The sequence below is a fragment of the Bradysia coprophila genome (genome assembly GCF_014529535.1).
Source record: "Bradysia coprophila strain Holo2 chromosome X unlocalized genomic scaffold, BU_Bcop_v1 contig_38, whole genome shotgun sequence".
In the NCBI taxonomy this organism is placed as follows: domain Eukaryota; kingdom Metazoa; phylum Arthropoda; class Insecta; order Diptera; family Sciaridae; genus Bradysia; species Bradysia coprophila.
In genome coordinates this window covers 772,611-789,944 of record NW_023503327.1, presented here as the reverse complement: position 1 = coordinate 789,944, position 17,334 = coordinate 772,611, and the positions used below count along the sequence as shown (strand labels likewise).

The following is a 17,334-nucleotide window of genomic DNA, read 5'->3' as shown; positions in this document are numbered from 1 at the left end:
GAAGACGAACGAGAAGCAGAAGACACAACAGATACATTTACATTTCAGCGAGTGCTTTCTCCTTTCGAAAAGAAAAGAAGACAAAAACAAAAAAACAAATAAAATAAAAACGGGAACGGAAGAATGGTTATGTTTTGGAAAACATCCGCATCGTATTTATTTTATGTCCATTTCTATCCCGTCTCTCCTACAAGCTTTCCAACTATACAAAATGTCTGGTCATGAGCCATTGCAATCATACAGCGAAAGTTACCAGGCCTTATCCTCACCATTCTACACTGGGGCTATTAAACTGGCTGGGGATGCTAACACTATTTTTTGGTGTATTCTATAAAAATCTCTGTATATGAAAGATATCCAAGATATAACAACAATATCTTGCACACACAATATTGTTATCAAGTATGTTTGTTTGTATTTATTACAATATAAAATATTTCCACTCCATATACCACGGTGCTATAAACTTTTCGGCACAGAGTGTGGCATGGACGCAATAAAACTAAAGACAATAATACGATGAGAGTTTTATTGTATGAGTGGTGGCTTCACTCCAGAAACTGTTATTTTGTATTTATTTATCTCGGGTATTGAAGGAATACGATGAAAATGTCTTTCGCGGTTTTATTAATACGTACAATGTACAATATAACACACAGCGATACCAGTTAAGACTCATCCAAAATTATACTCGTTAAGTGTCATCACCGCATATAGATTCACAGCTGTGTGTGTATGTTTCCATCAGGATTTAGTTTATACTTAATAAATGGGAAATTACCCAAAAAAATCGATGCAAATGCAGAACTTGTTGTTGGTTCTTTTAACGACATTTCAAGCCAGCATCCCAATAGGTTTCTATGAGCCATACGGCAAGGGCAAGCGTCTATATTTTCGGCACAATAATGTAAAACCCACGCCATGGTTTAATTCAAGTGAACGAAAATATGACGGAAGAACATTAACGGTGAATTTACTTAGTATGGGCATCCGTGGCGTCCAAAGCGTCTGGCATTTTCTCACTTTCGCTTTTACCGGTCAGAAGCACGCAATAGTGCATTACTTACCAATGGAACAAATGCTGGAAATGACACTTCTTGTGTGAAATTTACCGATCGTGGCGGAGCCGTGGTCAATAAACACACAACAAGTGCCATTTTACTATTTGTTCCATTGCAAGTAAAACATTTTACTCAAAAACTTTACTCACGTTTTTGAGTAAAGTAATTTTACTCGCGTCGAAAACCGTACTTTTCGTGTTTCAAGCACTGCTTTTGACGCCCGCAGCATGTAATAGTAGATTACATACTTGTGCGGAAAATCGTTGTTTTGAAGAGTGCGGAGTTTGTATGCTGATCCGAAGGCCTCTTACCTCTTAAGTGCGGCGAAAGTGAATTTTTCTTTTTCGGGCCTCCTGCGAAAAATGAATTTTCGCAGCACACAGGAGGTAAAATCAATTACATGTCAATCTTCGTGTGTTTATTTACCTCTGTTACGCCTCGGACAACAAAATTCACACGAAAACTCTATTTTTCATCTTTTTAAACCCAAGTTATGTAAAATACTACTTATTTTGACGAGTGGGAAATCCGTCCTCCCCTGCGGGTCGGAATTAATGTCCATGTTCATCGAAATAAAAATTTGAAACCACTGGCGTAATATACAATAAATATGCGAAATATGACAAAGGAGCTAGTGTTCTCAATGGTATTGACTTTGGTGGAGAACAGCTGATTTACTCACGCAAAAAAATTGGGGAAATGCGTAAAGCTAATGTCGCACTCGGATAAAATAGTATTTTGTGTAAAGCTCAAAAACACAATCAAAAGGCTGTTAAAATCTCGACGATTTGGATGGTATAATCTACAAAATGAAAGTTTTCGCCCTTGTATAAGAATCATATCTGTGAAAAGTTAAGTGTGGCGTTTACAGTTCAAGTTATTACCATAAAATTTCACATAGAAGCCTATCAGGATTAAGAATGACTAGAATGCATGCCTAGTCAATCAATGAAAGCAATTGAAAGTATAATATAGAATTGCCTCGGGAATTGCAACAACACTAGATCAACAGAAAAACCGTTAAAAAATAAACATTTCGCTTCAACTAAAATCATAAATACAGCATTCAATACACTACGGCTTTGCTTCCTGTTCACAATCGCACTAAATGTTCCTCTGCATTATTAAAATAAAATCCCCAACATATCACTCCATTACTTCACATACCAAATTGAATGTACACAAAAATAACCTAAAAATAAATTCATTTGATCGCAAGCACGCAATATAATTCACAACTAAAATTGGGGTGAAAAAAATTTATTTCATAAATTGAAATTGAATGAATGAATGAATGCAGGTGATGGAATATTTTTGTGTATTCGGGAATTTCTTTTTCCCCCTAAATATTTCAGACATTATTACAACATTACATTTTCTGCCGTTCGTGTTTAGGGTGGGTCATTTTAGTCAAGGGTTACATTCTGTGTGTCTGTGCGTTTGTATAAGTTGTGGTGCTCGAGTTGATTCGTACATTCAATAATTATACATATGAACCGATCATGCACTACACGGATTATATTGACATGAAATAAATTCCACATTTATGTGAAATAATGTGAAAACATAGCTTTAGCGCTTGCGAGTAATGTTCAACTATTTTCGCGTTTGTGATATTTTGTTGTGACAACGGGTACACACACACACACACAACAAAAATGTCATCAGACATAATTAAAATATGAAAAATTCGAATTATGTTGTGATTCGTGAACAAAGGTTTCTATTTTCTGATGATTCATAAATGTCTTTCAAATGGCATCTTTGAAGTTGGTAAATTAAATTCCGTTCTGTTGCATAAATTCATATTATTTTTATGAAAAGTGCAGGGCTGTATTTACGTTGGGAGAACTGAATCTAAGATTTTAGTTACTGCCTTCCCAAACTAACAGAAAATATTTTGGTACAATTTAAGTTTCAGGCGAACGTTTGAAAACGGCGTCATCTGTTGTTGACAACACCGTAAAAATTATAAGATGTGCTGTGGCTGGGGTTCATTTCCACAGCTATATGTTAAAAATTGTAAAGTACTAGATTTTTTACTCTGGTCGATACTTTAAACATAAGAAGTAAGAGATTCGACAATTATATATGTCAGCAGTCGCTTCGCGTTTGTAAACGATTTAAAAAATTAGTTTAATTTACTGTTGTGTTTTTCAGTTAGAGGAACCCCGACTCAGTAAGAATTGAATTATTTTATTACAAACAATCGAAAAGTACATCATTTTACATGGGAATTATAAGTTATAAAATTTCGTTAAGATTTTCTTTTTTCGGTTGTGTTCCAAGAATGCTACGCGCATTCCCTAGTTGAATGGCCAAAGAAATTCTTTCGTATAGAAACTTTTTGGCACGTATATCACCCGATTCTTTGATCAACAATTTCCCAACTTCATCAATAAAAGACTTCGTTTCATCACACCATGGACCCAAAGTTTCGAAAGCTAATCCAACAAATAAGAAGTTGGACGCCTTGATTCTTGCATAATTATCGTGTTTTCGTTTACAAGCGAGCACAGCAGCAGCACCGGCTTTTTTCGATGTAAGGTTTTGATAAGAAGGTTCCAAAGTGTCAACACATGTTACGTCCCAAACTAAACGTTTTCCTTTAGACCAAGGGGCTAGAGTACCTCCATCTGGACGTTTGCCATCATCACGAGATAGACCAATTGGTTCGAGATCGCAATTACGTCTGGCTGATGTTAAAGCTCTTTTGAGTGTATGATTCATGTTCACATGTCTGGGGTAGATACCCATTGCGTTGGGGCAACTAAGTCCATCCACAAACGAACCACAATCATTGCATTTGTAATTTTCGAAGCATTTTATTCCTAGACGAAGTGCTACGCATGTTTGAAAGTCTTGATCGTCCATTACAGTACCGATGTTATTCGATGGAATGACTTGAAGCCAACCCCCTGAAGTGAGAAGGATTCGAAGAGCTAAAATCTCTTCAGACAATTTGAACATATCCACCCTGTTATAGTACTGACTGGTTACAGATCTGGAAAAGCTAAATGTTTGCGGTATAATAACTATTTTGTGTACAGAGCTACACTAGACTTGTAAACAATTTAATTTTACAGAAATTTTTGTTTTATTTTGTCTGATATAGGGATGATTGTTTGCGTTCGAATTTTGTTTCAAAGATTTTGAATAGTCTCGAATAATTAACAGATTACTTTACCCAGTAGTTCCGTTGGTACAATTAATATCGGAAAGTATTAAGCTGTCGATCAAAAATTAATTTAAAAAAAATGAGAAAAAATTATTGAAATCAATTTGCGTTCGCAAGATGTAAAACGTTCATGCATACAAGAACCACAAAACTAGTGTTTGTGTTAAAGGATTAATTAAAATAAAATGTGTCAGAGGTTCTTGACCGCACTATTGTTTACAGTTATTGGCTGTGGTTTTCACAAAAGATTTCTTAATGCATTAAATACAGTTTTACACCCAATAAGCCAATAAACGTATTAAAGTGTATACGCTTCTTACGAGAGACGAATCAATATGGTTTACAACGAGCAACATTATACGTACATTCGTATATGCATTTATAAAATCGGCTTTGTTCAATTTTACATTGCGTCTCAATTACCAAAGCTCATAAACTCAAACCCATAACGATACAATACATTTTCTTGCACATCTATTGGAAAAGAAAAGAAAGAAAAAGAAAAAAAAAACCGAGAAAAACATTTTTGTGATTGTGCTTGTCGGTTCATTAACCGAATGTAACATTAAGTAAAAGGTATACAAAGAGCTCGCTGGTGCTTCGAATGAACTAACATACATCGAATTAGTAAAACATTTTTATAATAATTTTTTGATCAACAAATCCAAACTATGCCTCACTCGCTGCTCCCCACCACCAACCCGGCCATCAACCGAATCACTTACATTATTATTCACAAAATATTAATTTGATGATGACTACAAAAAAGGTTGTTTTTGCATACTAATTGACATTGTTTTGTGTTAAAACACTATTCATGTGCTTGAAAATTTTTGAATAATTCAGTGTCAGATTTACCATTCAGTTTTTGTATAATATTATATTCATACCTATAGGTGTATCTATCTCTCTCAAAGTCAAAATTATCGTTATTATTTTGTCGTATCACTTTTATGTCAACACAGCATATTTTGAGAAAATGCTTAGCTGTGTGCTGGGTTGTAGGTAAACGTCATATATTAATGTGTATTATTCAAATAAAGTTTAAATAGGAAATTTCAAGTTTTTGGATCATTAATTCCATCAGCATGCTCAGCACACAGTGTTGACGCCGCGTTTACAAAATGGTTATGATATTGGTTGGTTGGTTGGCTTTTTTTTCATTATTATTATTATACTGTCCAATTGGCAACTAAAAGATTACGATTCGAAAAATAAAGTTCTTTGTTTAGTTCTCTATATCTAATGTACGTATGTGGAACTGTGGACACACTTTATTAATATACTCTCCAAGTGGTTACGTCACTGAAAGTGTTTCCGCGGAGTTTTGAGTTTTTATTACATATTTCATGCCTACATGATAACATATAGATTTATGGGAGATGTAGCCGTAGAAGTCAACTTTTATATTTTAGGTTCCGGTAACCGGTTTCCAGTAAACTTATCATTTTTTGTTTTGTTTTGTTTTAAAGGAACTATTTTGCGGTCAATTAATGGCAGAACTTTTTTTGTGTGAAGATAAAATGGTGGAGCTGGAGGAATTAATAATTAACGTCAGCGGAGAGTTATATGTGTGATAGAAAGCAGTAGTCTGTCTAACAAAGCATACAGAAAAAGGTGTTGTTAGTGAGAAAGAAAATTTTATTTGACTCAGGGACCATTTGTGCGAACACATGTCCCCAAATTATCTTAAAAATTCCCACATTTTTCTGAGTTTTCATAATTTTTTTAAAATTTTCCCAAAAAAATGTTTTTTGGCAAAATTAGGGAAAATATTTGAAAATTCAAGAAAAATTATTTCTGAACATTCGGAGCAATTCCGAATGATTATGAAAAAGTTCCGAAAAAATTCAGAGTTTTGTCGGAATTCTCTCAGAATTATTCGGAGTTTTTTCCGAACTTTTCGAATGTCTTAGGGACCATTCATAAAGTGCGCACGTGGTGTGCGGCTATTTTTTGACCCCCTCCCCCCGTTTCGCACGCGTTTTTCCATATAAAAAGTCCCAATTTTAGACACCCCCTCCCCCCTTAAGTGCGTGCGCACTATTTGAATGGCCCCTTATAATAGTTTCTCAGGTCCCAGAGATTTTTATGGAACTAGTACAGTCAAAGCTATTTTTAAGAAAACAATTTCGCATAAATTCTAAATAATAAGCACTGGAAACTATAAAACAATGATTGACCCATCCCCGATAATTGGTGTGCCAGTTTCTCATTCCTCCTATCAATTGTCATAATCGAATGATCCGGAAACTCCTCGGACAAACGGTGTGTGTTAAGTAACTAATAAGAATAGAAAAAACAACGTTTCATTATTAAAAATGACACATCCAATTGCAAACACTGTACCTATGCCGGTTAGATTAGATAAAAAAATGTAAAAAAAAAAATCTTGAACAGATAAGAAAAATGTTTATTAGTTGGCCCAAAACAATCGAAACGATTTTATAATCAATTTTATAACGATTTTCCCGGCTATTATTACGAATTCATCATCCATATCCATAACTCTTAGTTTTATCAGAAATTTAGAAAAATTACGGTACGGCAAAATTACGAAATTACAACATTTATTGTATAACACACAAAATAATAATAATTTAAATATACATAACACTTAACTCACACGCATCGCTATTTTCAATGTGAAGGTTAATAAAATTGAATAAACTGTTGTTTTTTACTACACACGGAGATAACAATGCATGAGAAATTTATCAATTTTTTGTTGTTGTTGTTGCTGTTGTGCTTTTTAACTTGTATTGTTATTCGAAGAATACGACGTCTAATTGCATTAATCAAGCGTAAGGTATGCTTTACACGAAACTATTATTACAACGAGTAAATTAACGTCAGGGTGTTAGTCTCGTAAATGGAGCTCTTGCTTGTTATTTCTTTGCGTTACATCATTCAGTCAGGTATTAGGAGTCTCTTTTTCTGTAAAGAGATTCTAATAGCTCGAATGGACAAGTCTGAATGAGGATCTCTTTGTAAGGAAGCGCTAATGTTAAGCTTTGCACAATGAATCTGTGTACAGTCCTAACTATGCCATGAAACCATTAATGTCCTATGAAAAAAGGTTTCAGTCAGGCGTCCATAGCTTTGGTCATTGTTCACTTACATAAGAAAATTAACGTTGAAACAACAGAATGTGTACCGAACTTAGAAAGCAGATAGTTTACACAACAGAATTAACAGATTTAAATGTTTATAACGCAGTACATTCGCTGTTGGTGGCAAGAGGGTACTCACATCATTTAAAAATTCATCCAAGTCTTTTTACCAGCTCCGATTGTGAAAGTTTAGCACCGTTAGAATTTTTGTCAGCAATTAGTTTTCTGAGCGAAGCAGAGTGAGTGGTCATAGTAACCATATTCGTTGATCGTTTTATGCAAATTTTACGACTTCTACAAATATACACAACTTGAAGAGACGATTCAGAATTAAGCCGACCAATTTTCAAATATGAAACGTAATTTAGCGCATGATGTAAATCTTGTGTCCACATTTTAGCACTATCGACTATCGTTAAATGTTTCAAAATGAAGCAGCAGCAAACACTTCGATTGTCAAGTATGACCATAAAAACATCGAAATTATTGTATTGATTCAATTGGGAAGTAGTTAATCGCAGAATTAGTTGGTTTCGGGCCAAAATATTTTTGTTTTATTTTCCTTCTTTCGGGAGGAATAGAATTGCTGTGGTCATTCAACAAGGGAAAGCTGTTATCGTGCTTGGAACGCATCCAATCAATAACAATGGAAAAAGAACGACCAACCGAACCAATTTAAAATGATTCGAATCGATATCTTGCTTCTTGAAAGAATAATTTGCATCGAATGTTAGATGTGTCTGGGATTGGTTGCATGCATGATTAAAGATCGATGTGAAACTTGACAATTACACGTCGATTCTGCACACAAATTGTACTGGTAATATAAGATTATGTACCTCTTGTCAAAATTGTTATCTAGACGTGTGGGCATTGCTGGTCGAGCCAAAGGCTTTTTATCTGCCGAGAACATATACCCCGAGATAAACAAAAATGAGAGGGATAAGTGAAGTTTTATGTCAAGTTACCAAATCGTAAAAAAAATTTTGTAATGATGTTCGTTCATTTCAACGATTATGTAGAATAACGAGAATGAAAACAAACTTTGCTAAGATTTTTCAAACTTTTCTATCCACAATTTTCAAAGAGTTTCCAAAATTTTCGAAGACTTTTCAAAATTTTCTTAGATTTTTCAAAATTTTCGAAGATTTTTCAAACTTTGCTAAGATTTTTCAAACTTTTCTATCCACAATTTTCGAAGACTTTTCAAAATTTTCTTAGATTTTTCAAACTTTGCTAAGATTTTTCAAGCTTTTCTATCCACAATTTTCAAAGACTTTCCAAAATTTTCGAAGACTTTTCAAAATTTTCTAAGATTTTTCAAACTTTGCTAAGATTTTTCAAGCTTTTCTTCAACAATTTTCAAAGACTTTGCAAAATTTTCGAAGACTTTTCAAAATTTTCTAAGATTTTTCAAACTTTTCTTTCCAAAATTTTCAAAAACCTTTCAAAATTTTCTCAGATTTTTCAAACTTTGCTACAGTGAACGACATCTCAAATGTCTCAGTGTCATTTTTTTCAGAGAATGTCATTGTGAATTTGCAATGACACAATAAAATTCTCAGAAAATTATACAGTGAGACATTTGAGATGTCGTTCACTGTAAGATTTTTCAAACTTTTCTATCCAACATTTTCTAAGAATTTTCAAACTTTTCTAAGATTTTCAAAATTTTTGAAGATTTTGCAAATATTTCGAGCAAATTTAACAAAAAAAATCCGAAAATAAGCCCTGAGTAATATTTGTTAAAAAATTTATTAACTTTTAACCTCTCAATATTAGATTCTTATTGGATTAGTATTGAAAAACTAGTAAGCAATTTGAACATGACACAACATGACTTCAATAATTGTCGTATACATACACATCCAAACGAATTGGCTTTAAATTCTAATCAATTGATATTAATCCAATCAATTGATTGAAAAATGTTTTAAATAAATTATGTTGTCATCTTTACTACACCATATCGCCCATAATGCTCGCTCTGTTCAGTTTTCTATTTATATACATGCAATTACTGTCTACACCAACAATACGTTTGTTAGGAATTATAATGTGTTCTATCAGCGCGCGGTGCTTACATTTCGTCAAGTAAATATGTAATTATCTCAATTTATTGTATAAAAAAAAACGGAATCGTTATCGTACACCATTATTTACTCTTATTACGTCCGAAATTTACCTATCTTCACACAATTTTTTTTTTATTTCGTTGAAAGAAAAAACCTTATCTCTTGAAATTATTGTTACAGAAAAATTCGTTTAGAAATAATAATTCTTATCAATTAAAGCGCATCGCTTTCATGACAACGTTTACGTTATCAAAATAAAAATATAAATAATAATGGGACTGTAACCAAAAAAAAAAAATAAAAATCACGTTCGCACCAGTCCAAAAATATTTCGAAAATGTTGTTTTGTGTTGCTAACTAATTTCAAATGAATGTTGTATTTCATATCCAATGTAAAATAGGTCAGTTTCTTGAAGGTCGATTCTAACATTTTGTGTAGTATGTTGTATACATACAGCACCACCACCAACAACAACAACAACAATAAATACACAAAAATATATATTATTTTGAGTTTTAGAGTAAAGTAGCGTTAATTAATGACTTTTAATAAATTCATTTCAACGACTCTGTGGACTCTGTGGGCTGTTCTCATTAATGTAATGATTGCATTATAATGATAACCATCGCACACCGGATCACAATCAATGCAGTGCGTTTTTAATTAAATTCAAATAAATGAAAACCAATTGTTTGTGTTAATCGAAAATGAAAAGTCCCTAATTTACAGTAAATAAATACCGAATTGCTCATTATCGCAATTACTTGCATTACATTCAATTTCGTGTTCGGTAGGGTACACAAATATAGACACTATCAACATACAATTTAATATGGGTACATGCGTACAGACAGGCACACAGTATCGAGACGGGTGCGCCGTAATTTAGTAGCAGTGGGCTATATGCCGATTTTGTCCGAAGATTTTGTTGTTGTTTTTTTTATGTGAACATGATGGTAGCCAGAAATAAGGTTTTCTTTTCCCAAATCACATGCTGTAACGGCACCAAAAATATTGTTTTGACCGAAAACCAATGGAGAAATTTTACATATTTTTTTGGAAATTAGTTTAGTATGAGTGGGTGGGGCGAACCCCTGCACCTAAGCCTCCAGTGGGCCTGTTGTGCTTTTGAGACTAACTCGATGAAATAAAATTCGAAAATCTAATTTTTGAACCATTGTGAACCTCTTTCCATCGACCTGACTCACACAACTGCCCTCATCGCCCTGAAAATAATTTTTTCGTGAGACCATCATGGAATAGCTTTCAAATAAGACCAATTTTGAGGTTTTATTCGAGAAAAAAAAAATGAAATTTCGGGAAGGGTTAGAGTGAGGTGATACCAGGAGCCTGAACTGTGGAACGAAAAAAAACATTTTCATTGTTTTTGGTGTCATTTACCGGTTAAAAAAAGTGAAAAAACATGTTTTTGGTTGATCCACATTTTTACTGATTTATGCGATGTTACTGTTAAAAGAAAAACTCTCTAGCCACCCCGTAGCGAACAGGATTTTAGCACCCTATTTGACTTACTGTGAGCTTCGGTGCTAGAAAGACTATTTTTCTATAAAAAAAACCTAAAATTCGATTTTTTTTTGTCCGAAGTGGTCTACAAATCGATTATGTGCCGTCGTAAATCTACACAACGCCCACCATCTATCTGGCCACTATATAAAACATAGAATATACCACAATAATGATATGGTAAGCGGTGGATTGAGCAAACAAACCAAACCGAAAACAACCTGCGTAACAGGAAATTATCGACTACTTCTGCAGTGACACGATATTTCCTAAATATGGAACGTAATTCCCAGCTTGTGTTGAACTTTGTTTAATTTGAATGCTAGCGTTTCGGCACAAAGTTTGTGTTGGCCCGAAGGGGATTAAAATGTTGAGCGACAAGTCGACATACTAGGATTTAATTAAAAAAATCAAATGATCGCAGAACTATGAGGTGTACACGTCGGTTGGGTTATGATAGGACTCAAAACAACATCGGAAATCAATTTAGTTGTAAAATTGCAAAGAATTACAGAAAATCTACTCTGAGTCTAATTTGCCCGCAAAAGTTCATAATTTAAGTTCTGCGATTTAGTCGCTTCGGATCGTGTAACATACAACCAACCAGGTGCAAATCTCTTATTTAACATAAGCGAATTATTGAGCACATAAAATTTATCCTAAAGGTAAATATAAATTTGCAACAGCTTAATACGTCCATGTATAACACACGCTTTCTGAGAATATTGTTATTTATAAAAGTTTCATGGAATGAACATTCGAATATTTTTTTTTCTATTTTTTTTTGCTTTACGTTTATACTTATGTATACATCCACATAACAAATACGTTGATTTATTGTGGCCTTACTTGTGGAATATGTGTGTTATTGAAATGCAGAAGTTAGATGAAAATTAGAATTCAGCAAACAAAGAACTCCTTTGAAAACGAAGCGTATAAGCGACAACAAACAACAACAAAACATTTATATATACTGAAACGGCCACCACTTGATGTGCTTGTGGATGAGTTTTTTGAACTGCCAAAAACGTGTCATTCATTCAAAGAAAGAAAAACGTTTTTTTTTATTTTTCGTCTTTCGAATGACGATTTTATAAAATTAATAAAAATAAAATAAAATCGGAAACGTTATTGGAAGGCAGACTCAACAAGTCTATTTACAAAATGCGCGGTGTCCCCTCTATCACCGATTTTTGTTCTCGCCGCTGCCGGACAAAACCAGCTCAAGTATACCGGGAGAGAGAAAACCAACAGACTCGAAAGCGATTTTCTTGTGTGTTTATTCACTGATACATCAATGTAAACAAAACTGTACGGTGGATAGCTGCTGTATATGGATAGCTGAATCGTTTAGCATTTCAACACATTGAACGTAGCAGCACGTATGCCTGATATCATTAGGCATCCGGAAAACCGCTTACGTCTATCGATTTACTTAAGAAAAAGTGACAACGATTTACGAGGTGGATCTACATAGATGCAATGTAAACAATAAAGTCAAAAGTATATCAAAAGAGTTGCACATCAACAGAAACGAATGTACAGTCGACTCTGTTTTCATTTATAATATTTATATAAAAGAGAATGATACAAAGACTACAGTCTGTACGGTCTGACCGCAAGCACAGATCGATACATGAATCACTATCACGTTTTACAGAGTATTATGAGACGCGACCAGTGCTACTTCAAACTCAACTTCATTAAATAATTCCAAAATTTGAAAAATTATTTACCAAAAAAAAAATTATTTATCCAACACAGCGGAGATAAGATTCTCTCCGCTCGGCGGTTGTTGCTATTGCTCGAAGAAACTAATTATAACCGCAAGATCACTAAAATCACAATCCACCTATCTCTATTGCACACCAGCGTGCTTGCACAATTTTTTTTATTGTCTTGTCTCTTTTCCACTCTTTTCAACACCAATACACACAATCGACCAACACACACATACCAAAAATATGATCAAATGCTAATCAAGATCATTTATAAGTAAATTAATTAAACGAGAAGATGTGTGAATGTGTTCACAATCCACTCTGTTGTACACTTTTATTATTCATTTAATCAATAAGAGAATGAAATAAATATAAAAAAAAAATCCTCACTTAGCACTGACTCACACAGGTGTTTTAATTCAATTTGAAACCACTTTTGTTATATTATTCGTACAGACGTACAATCCAGCACGGATATATATATATATATCAAATTCAGCTGAATTTAACTGGCAAGAGGCACAATATTATCCGTATGAAAAAATTAACCCGACGATGTTTTATTACATTCAAACTTTGGTTTGTTCAACTATTTTATCAATCGAAAAATGTCGATAATTTTTGCATAAGTTTTCGATGTTGCGTTTTGGTTGCAATCAAATGGCACACAAATTATAGAAATATTTTCGTTTACATCCAGCAAAGTGAATATTATATTTCGTGTTAAATAATAACAAACAACACTTTCCCAAAAAACAATATAAATATGACTCAACGACCGAAGCAATACCGACGTAATGATACAATTCTATTATAGCATCATGAACCGAACAACCGTGCTGTATATAGTACAACAAAATGTATAACTTTTTTGTCTTTTTTTTTTAAATATTATTTTTAAAGTGATCAAACGCGTCCGATATGAAAAACCCACTCCGGACAACTTTTTCCTTGATGTTTAACAAACGAACACAGCGTCACTGATTTTGATGTAGTATGGTAAGGTTGTAACTAGCTGACTAGGGATTGCTGTTGTAAAGACGGTGAGAGGAAAATTTACATACATACATACTGAATATAATGTCGGTACGAGTGGTTTATCGTGCACACATAGACACTTTTTGTTATTATAGTTTATTTTTGTACAATATTTATTTGTGCAATGGTTCAGTGTCGAGTCGAGTCATATAGAAAGTAATAAAGTTCACAACCACACGCATGGGTTTTTTTTTATTTATATTTTATCATACGTCTATCATGAATGAAAATGCTCACACATACAATTATCGGAGGGGTAAATAAAAATGATTTGAACAGGTAAATGTTAAAATGAAGTTTTTGGTAGATCTAAATTTTGTTGGTTTTTTTGTTTTTTCGTATTCTATACTCTGAATGGTTTTGTATATGTACGGATGATAATGACTTTAACAATGATTTCTTGTGTGTGGATGATGTTAAGTTGTTCTGTTGTTCAAACAATTTTTTTTTTGATTTTCGTATGAGTTCTGAATTATATCATTTATCGATGACAATATATAACTTCAAAATTATTGTGTTTGGTTTTTGCATTTCATATAGAATAGGTATTTTACATATACAAAAATTGTTTGCGGGATACTTACATTTTCTTGGTTTTACGAATTTTAATGGGGCACAATGTCTAAAATTTGAATTAATTTTTTATCGATCGAGCTGTTAGTCATACACACAATATGAATTAAGTAGAACAGGTTTGCTGTCAAATGAATTAATTGCAATCGTAAATTTTCAGTTTTTCCTTACGTAATCATACACTTTTAGACTCTTTGTCTATTCTTTTGATTCGGTTTGTTTTGAAAATAACAAGAAAAATCGCGCGCGTATTTTTCATCAACAGAATCGTTTACGTTTCAATAAATATTCGATGTTGTCAGAGTCAGACTGATGAAATGCAGTGACATGGTCTCATATAATTTCCATGTTTTCTTTGCTAGGCAGATGAATCTACGGGTAGAAGTCACTTATAAATGTTCAATGACTTTATTTCCCTTCCCTCTTCCACACACCTTCCACATCGTTTCCTCCTTTCATAGAAAATGTTTGAAGTCCTAAAAACGTATATTACGCTAATCCGTCCACGAAGCGAGACATACCTAATAATTGATCACTAAAAAGACAGACGCTACACTAGCACTTCGCCTTAGATTCGTATGTTCTCAGCTACGACGACTAAAGTTTCTAAGGTTACTTAAGGCTTTGTGAAAGTCTAAGAGTCCCGTTTCTAATCTTTGATTTCATACAGAATCGTGGATATCAATACTGACGAATGAGCTTGTAGTGTTTGACGTATATTGGCGTATAAGACGTATAAGTGCTTAGCATGCGATTACACATGTCACGCTTATCAGTTATTTACATAACGTGTGTTTATCGACCTCGGCTCCGCCTCGGATCAACAAAATCCACACGAAAACTCTAATTTTCAATATTTATTTATTGTTATGGAATATTGGCATCACTCGGGGAACGAAATTGGCGTATAAGTGTAAATTCGTATACGGTGTTTAAGTAGAGCGAGATGGAAAATCAACTTGGGGTCTGCTGTTATCGATAATACAAAAGAATCTGACAGCAGACCCCGAGATGGAACAATAGGTTGTCGTTTCGCCATCTATCTCACTTAAACACTCTATACCGAGAGAATTATTTTGCATAAGTGTGTATGTTGCCTCGAGACGAAGTGGTTGAGTGCGATTGAGTGGAATCCCTCCTGTGATGCACAAAATTTTACACGAATTATGATACGAAAGACACGGAATAGTCAGTCCTTGACCTATTTTCAAGTAATATGAACATCGTTTATTTACTCTCCTAAAAAACGATGCTTTCGAAAAACTTTCGGCACGTGATTTCGAGCGTTTTTGTATCATAAAGCGTGTACTTGCTTTTGGAACCTAAAACAATTTTTTTACTTTCCCCAGGTGTGTAATAAGCCACTTTCGACCCTAGGAAAAACAAAGGCATATAAAATCACTAAAGTCACTTTCATGCTTGAATTTCACAATTTTTTCCGTTTTTAGTTCTTTTACCTCATTTTCCAAAATTAATCTACGTATCCAACTCCGATATAATCTATAGCTGCAACTTCATCGAAAGGAATTGTGGATTTATGGATTATCGATTTATTTTTTCTTCAAATAACTCAATAGGCTCTGTAACTCTTTGAAACCGTAAGCAAATCGGGCACTAAATGCAATGGCTGTTAGTATAATGCAACAAATACGATTTACGGCACGAACAGAACGATCCACAATGCATGATGCCTTTTGTATTCACTTTTAGTTTAAAAATATTAATTGCCTGCGGCCTGAAGGTTAAAACATATTAACGGCAAATATTCTAATTATAATAATAACTTGTAATGCATTCGAATACAATACGTGTACCATACTGGACGTACATGACTACCTGCTTTATTCATTATTTAGCCATTACACCGTCCAAAAACCAATTTATATCTACTAATTAAACGAAAAAGTTGTAACCGCAAAACTATTATCAATAAATGCATTTTAAATTGGTAAAATATTTGATAGAATGTTTCGCATGTTTTTCGATTAAATGAATGAGTCAATTCGATTCACATATCATTGTACTACAATGAACCAATCTCTGGGAAGAAGATAATGCAAACTTATAAAAAGAGAAATGATTTGTTAGCATCCCTTCTAAAACAATTGATGTTTTGGCACAAGAACCAAATATAATGCGTGTCCATTTGGCAGTACTAAACCAATCTCTTACAAAATCTGACTGGCCGAAACCACAAATATTACATAGAAGTACCATTATAACTGCTAGTCATTTGTAATTGACGACGACAAAAATAATCAACAAGACTTGGATACTAATGGGTTGTGATGAAAGTTCACGGTTTGACCGTCGAAACTGATCGCCAGCGCCAATGTCAACATTTGAAATTGAGATATAATAAACCAATTTATTCAACGTATACTTCATGCCTGAAACATAAATAGTTGCACAAATTGTGTATTTACCGAGCGTCACAGACGGAGCTGAAACATCATTCTTCTTTTTCTTAAAATGGCGAAAATCACAACCCATTGGACAATCTTTATTTTGAACGTGACATTTTAGCAACGGACCATTAGAGTGTGAATGATGCAATGTAGTGTGATTGTGGCAATGAAATTTGAAATGAAAAATTGTCACACAGTTGGTTCAATTGTAGAATGGAAACTGTTCGATAAAACTAATGAAGTAGTAGATCTGTGGAGATGCTATAAACGTAAGAAGTACCAGAATAATTCCCCCTGCATACCACACGATTACGAATAAGACCATCAAAAAATATTTCTTACTCGAAAGTTATAAAATCTAAATTATACTAGTCGTCTGTCATCGACAATGACGACAAAAATAGGAGACAATTTAAACAAAAGAAGTACTAGAATCAATCCTCGTTCTTTTTTTTTCTTATCGATACCGATCAGTTTTAGTTGTTGAAGCTATCGTGTTTGTAACCAACCATTTCAGCTTCTCATCTCCATGCCACTTTCGGTCAATTATGTCACCGTTATTCGTAATCAAAACTCTTGTTCACGTTCCGTCCGCTGTTCTATTTTGGGCATATAAATATCCAGGCGAGTTTTCATACCTTT

At 33.7% G+C, this 17,334-nt stretch overlaps 1 protein-coding gene across 8 annotated transcripts in view; it reads right to left on the bottom strand.

Moving 5' to 3' along the window:
* Positions 1 to 17,334, bottom strand: part of LOC119069639 (protein scalloped) — a 136,846-nt gene that overhangs the window by 42,964 nt on the left and 76,548 nt on the right. Inside the window, exon 1 of one of the 8 annotated variants that reach the window (XM_037173751.1) lies at positions 12,689 to 14,151. The exons of 6 other annotated variants lie outside the window; for them this stretch is intronic. The gene's annotated coding sequence lies outside the window, so the exon portion shown is untranslated. Of the gene's footprint in view, positions 1 to 12,688; positions 14,152 to 17,334 lie in introns of those variants that run through there. One more of the 8 variants, XM_037173753.1, reaches the window with a different exon arrangement.